This window comes from Neltuma alba, unplaced genomic scaffold (genome assembly GCF_004799145.2).
Source record: "Neltuma alba isolate B1F8T4 unplaced genomic scaffold, ASM479914v2 tig00010603_pilon, whole genome shotgun sequence".
NCBI classification, from domain to species: domain Eukaryota; kingdom Viridiplantae; phylum Streptophyta; class Magnoliopsida; order Fabales; family Fabaceae; genus Neltuma; species Neltuma alba.
Genome location: NW_021635465.1, coordinates 625,498 through 631,518, shown reverse-complemented (window position 1 = coordinate 631,518; position 6,021 = coordinate 625,498).

The following is a 6,021-nucleotide window of genomic DNA, read 5'->3' as shown; positions in this document are numbered from 1 at the left end:
ACTTGATGACTGAGTTCGATAATCTGATCATTCAAGGAGGCGAGGTTGAGACTAGAGCCACCCTCAACTGCCTCCTCTTCTAGACCTTCCCCAGTCACCTTTTTTCCTCTCTTTCTTTCTCTGTTGGATTTAGAGGCGACATAGCATCTGGTCGCGAAAGGGTCTAAGAGAGAATCAGAGGGGCACGTTGGTATCTCAAGTGCTGCACATAGATCAGTAATCAAGTGTGAAAATACCATAAGAGTTTGGACATTATTGATACAGCAATCAATCTGGTCCAGGGCAATAATGGGAATGTCAACCAGCTGCATGGTCATCAGGAGATGTAGCAGAAGTGCACCCTCTTCAGAACATCAGAAATATGGGCCGATGGCATCACATTATAAACCATGAAGTTCAGCTAAATCCTGGCTTTATCATTCATGTGCTTGCGCTCAAAAACTTTCCGCCCACTCTCCTTTATGGTCTACCCAACATCCCCTGTCCCAATGGTTTAGAAGACTTGTGCCCAGGGAACTTCAGTAAGTCTGATCCTCCATCGTTGGTATTCGTAGACAGGGACATTGGGCAAATTGTAGAACTTCTCAACAACCTCCTGAGTTAAGAAACATTCATTGCCTCTAAAGGTGATCCCCCTGTGTCTGTCCATAGTAGAACAAGTATAGAATTCTCTTACCAACGTCAAATTGGCCTTGTTCCTCTTCTTCATAAGTTCCTCAAGGCCCCTTTGTTTGGCAAGCTCATAGAAATGGTACTGTTGCATTTATGGAAAATATCGCTCTTGAACCACCCCTCTGTTGGCAAATAACTCCACCGCTTCCTTCCTTGAAAGTCTGGTCTCTTCACGAGGGTGAAGCTTCTTCTTTAAGCTTCAAAACTCAGGGTTTTTGGTGCGAGGCATCTGGGTGCAAAGCAAACAACCAACAAGCAACCAAAGTAAACACATAAAACAAAAAAACCTAGGAAAAGAAACTAAAAACTACACTAAGCCCAGAAACCAAGCACTCCCCCACATTAGGCCTACATTTACCCATTGCCAGACTCACTTAAGCAAAATAGTTGAAGATTTTGAACTGGGACATTTGCATTTTAAAATCATTAGGGAAATCATGAGAAAACCCAAGTATTTATAATTATCCATTTCCAAAACCTATTTCTTTCAAATCCTCAATATGTAAAATTAAAATCCATTGAGAAAAAGCAATATAGAGACAGTAGGAGTGAATCAAAGGTTTAAAACCTCCTCTGTGAACTCAGGTCGTGACCTGAATATAGTGAGGTCATGACTTGAGCAGACAAAGGGATATTTTAGATTTCAGAAAACATCAAGGTCGCGACCTGAAAACAGTGAGGTCACGACTGGAGCAGACAGAGAGACATTTTAAAGTTCAGAAAACCATCGAGGTCGCGACTTGAAAATAGTGAGGTCTCGACTGGAGTAGATAGAGAGACATTTGAAAGTTCAGAAACCAAATCTTTTTTCAGAAAATGCAGTCTCAAGTAGTCTGAAAATCTGTTAAACAATATTTTCAACGTCCAGTAATACTCCTCTCAACCAAAATCAAAGCCCTAACAAAACAACACTAACTACCCCTAAAACAAAACGCAGAAAACTAAACTAGGAAGAACAAAAAAACTGAAAATGAAGAAGGAAGATTAAACAGACCTTGAGATAGTGGAAGGATGGAAGAACTAAAATCAAGCCGGCTTGATTTCACACTGCAGGAGGAGAATCTTAGAGTGAAGGCACTCAGAAATCAACAGAGAACAAGGAACTGAAGCAACTGAACAGTTGTAGAGGAAGCAACCATTAAATAGGAGTTGAACAGTTGTGACTTTGGAGGGAATTTGAAAAGAAGCAGCTGTTGAAGAATCTGTGATTGGAGGGTCGTGACTTCAGAGAGAAACTGGAAGGCTGGAGGGTCGCGACTGGAAGGAGAAGGAATGAACGTGTCGAAGGAATGAAAAACTGAAAGGAAGGTTAAGTGGGGTTTTACAAAGGGAGGCTAGGGTTTTGGGTCCTTGCAGTGAATATAGCTTGAATAGGGGGCAGGTTCAAGGGGCAACAAGGTAATTAGGGTGGAAATAAGAAAGGGTAAAGAGTTGAACTTGCAAAAAAATCCTGACTTTTCATGTCAGGTCGCGACTTGAAATATACGAAGTCACAACTTCAAGAGCCAGAGGGGGATTTAGGGTTTCAAAAGACTCCATGTCGCGACCTGAAAACAGTTAGGTCGCGACCTCAACTCACAAAGAGCCTTTACCCAGTTTCTTCCCAAGTCGCGACCATATATACTGAAGTCACAACTTAAACACACAGAGAGCTTCCAAACTCAGACTAACCCCCAAGTCGCGACCTGAAAACATTTGAGTTGTGACCTGAGTGCACAGAGAGGCTTTAACACTCTAAACCCTGAAAAACTTCAAATTTAAGTCCCTAAACCAAAATCACTTACCAAAATGCCTACCATAACAACCCAACTTGACAATCCATCATCAAATTCTTAACAATTCAAAATAAAACTCCTGGACCATAAAACCCAACACCCAAAACACAAAACCAACTTTTAAGAACTCCCTCCCCTACACACTCAAAGCAATGTCTACATTACGGTACATAGTCACACCAAAGCGCAAAGCCAAAACACAAAACAACGAAGGTGGAAGTTGTGAAGTTCAGTTCAAAGATGAATCAAGCTCATAAGATTCATGTGATGATGCAGCAGAAGAATCAATCAACTTAGGTGAACTCATGTCATAACTATCATGCATATGCAGCTCATGCTTATCCGTAGCTTGCTCAACAGCTAAATCAATAGTATTTGAACCCATGAATGCAGAATTGTCAAAAGGATAACGCATGGCTTCATTCATATTAAAAGTTACAACATGGTCTCCTACTTCCATTGTTATACAACTATGTTTTATGCTTATGATAGTCTTGGAAGTTTGTAGGAAAGGTCTTCCCAAAATCAAAGTACTCTTATTTGCAGGTTTATTCGACATATCTAAAACATAGAAATCAACAGGGAATACTAGATCCTTGACTTGGACTAGAATGTCTTCTATGATTCCCTTAGGATACCTAATAGACCTATCTGCTAGTTGGAGTACTACACTTGTGTCTTTGATCCCATTAATCCCTAGAGCCAAATAAACGGACCAAGGCATGACGTTTATGGCAGCACCTAGATTTAACAATGCTCCCTTAATGTGAACTTTTACTATGGTACAGGGGATGGTGTAAGACCCAGGATCTTGACACTTAACTGGTAGTTTAGCTTTGAATAAGGATGACAAATTAACACTCACCTGAATTCTCTCAAGGGGCCTAAACCTTTGCTTGTTGATTGAGCTCAAATTATTCTTATCTTTTTATTACATCACCTATGGTTTGGTTGCATTTTCTAGCTCTTTTGGCTATAATTGAGCTTATTTTAGATCAAGAGTCCTTGCAGTGAGTTAGTGTCTTTTTTAGGGTAAAATCGTCATAATTAGTTATTAATTGTATTCAATTAATTTCTAGGACAATTGATGCCTTAAATTGTTGCTTTTCAGTGTAGGACACTTAAGATTGGAGCCAAGGTTGAAGACTCAAGGCACACAAGCAAAGAGGAGCCTCTGCCATGGTTCGCCGCAGCGAACCCCTCGTATCAGCACATTCAGACCCAACCAGTTCGGGAAAATTTGACTTGCCCACTTCCATGAACTGACCCAGACAAGTCATATTCGGGTTAGAAACCCTATTTTCAGTATGAATGAGGTCACACACGGATATTCAACCACCATCCACATTTTTCTCTTCATCTTCTCTCATCTCTCCCACCAGAACCCTAATCCCTCACCTTCCACTGTCATCTTCATCCATTGGCAACATTGAGTCAATTTCAATGGAGATGTTTCTACACACCATGAGTGGCTAGGCTTCCTCCAGCTCTTGAAGATGGATGATTGGCATGAGTTCTAAGAGCTTAAAAGGGGAGTTTTAGTTTCATCTTAGTTTTAGCTATATATTTATGAATTCCTAGGTCTAGGATTTGTAAATTCTTAGTGAAAGACTTTGATTGATATGTAATCACTAGTTGATGATTCATATTTGTAGTTGGATTGGTTAACGTTGGATTTCATGCTTCAATATATGTAGTTACATATATGTTCTTTACAGCTTTGTTGATTCTCTTCATCTTGCATGGTCATGTTTTGATGATGAGTTGATTTTCTGTTGCATTAAACCATTTACATTAATATTCTTAATTACACATTAGGGAAGCTTAACAATGTTTTCATTAATGAGTTCATTAATGTAAGCATTAGACTCAATAAGTTATTGAGGTTGTTATCAAGGAAACCTAATGAATTTCTAAAACTTCCACATCTTAAGAGAACTATGATTGCCAAGAATCCATTTTCAAGAGGTTTTATCAATTGATTCAGTACTTGATTTCCATCCATTTCATCTTAATCTCCCAAAAATCCAAAAATACATTTACATTCTATTACATTTTATCTTAATTACAAGTCTCAATGAAAACCCCCAATCTTTTCAGATCAATTTGCATAACCATGGCATTTCGTTAATCTAGGATCTTAATTTCGGCTCCACAAGTGAAATGACCCGAGGTTGTGCCTATAGTACAATCCTTGGATAAATTTTGAAATTGGCCCCAAGGTGTAAGCAAAGACAAGTCAAGGTGATTTTCAAGTGGCACCGTTGCCGGGGAGCCAAGAAATTGGTTCTCTAGGTTAGCTTGTGTCATTGGGTTGTTAATTGAAGTTTTGATCCTTTTAGGTTGCATTTTAGTTAGTTTAGTTGCATATTTGTTCATAGTATAGGTTTCCATCTTGCATAGCATCAAAATTTTTGGAAATACAAACAAATATACTGATTTTCTACACTTTCAGCATGTTTACTTTGCATCAGTGGCGTCCAGTATTTGATAAGCTTTTTGTGACAGTTCGCCACGGCCAACCTGTCCCTTCGCCGTGGCACACTCCTGCTTTCACCGCAGCAAACTTCCTGCACTCAGCTGTCTGTTCGCCTCTGTCACCTTTTGCCGCGGCGAACTATCTTGAAAAGTTTTGAAACTTACACTTTTTGCTTCTTTTTCTGTGCATACATACTCATACTAATCCATACACTGCATCCATCACAACTCATACTTTTATCTGACTTTGTGTGCTACAAGTCAATTTTGTTTGCTCTTTCTCTTGTGACTCTTTTCTTGCATGCCACGAAAAAAAAAAACTTGTGCCCTATAACCCTGAGATTGAGAGAAAACTTAGAGAGATAAGAAGAGAGAAAAGAGTTGAGGGGACAAGTGAGTTAGTGGTTGAACAAGAGAACATTTCTGTAGAATCTAGCCTATCTAGTAGTGAGAGTGAGCCTACTGATCAAGAGATAATGGCTTATTTACCACCTAACCACCCTAATCCTAACCCCAATGCCAACCAAGTGAGGAATGGAGGCAATGGAGGGAATGGAGAACAAGAGAGAGTGAGAGAAAATAATATGAACCCTAGAAGAAGAACAATTAGGGAAGCAACCACATCTGATGTCAATTTTGACCCATTTACTCCTGCTTGTCCAAATTTTGAAGTTAATTTTGAAATTAAAGGATTATTGATTAACTCCCTTCCAAAATTTCATGGCTTGACAGGAGAAGATCTATATCTTTATTTGCAATCCCTTTCTATGATCTGCCAGAGTATGAAGCCTGTGGGAACATCGTTAGATCAAGTGCTATGGAAGGTTTTCCACCTATCATTGGAGGGAAAAGCTAGAGAGTGGTACATAAGCCTTCCAAGGCACGTAGCTGATGCATATCATAGTTGGGGGAACTTAAGGAAAGCATTCTTGGAGAAATACTTTCCGGCTTCTCATACTTCATCAATGAGGAAGGAGATCTATTCTGCCAAGCAAGACTATGACAAATCTCTATGATTATTGGAATAGATTTCAGGACATGCTTTCAAGATGCCCACATCATCAAATTCCGAATGAACAACTGGTGCAATATTTCT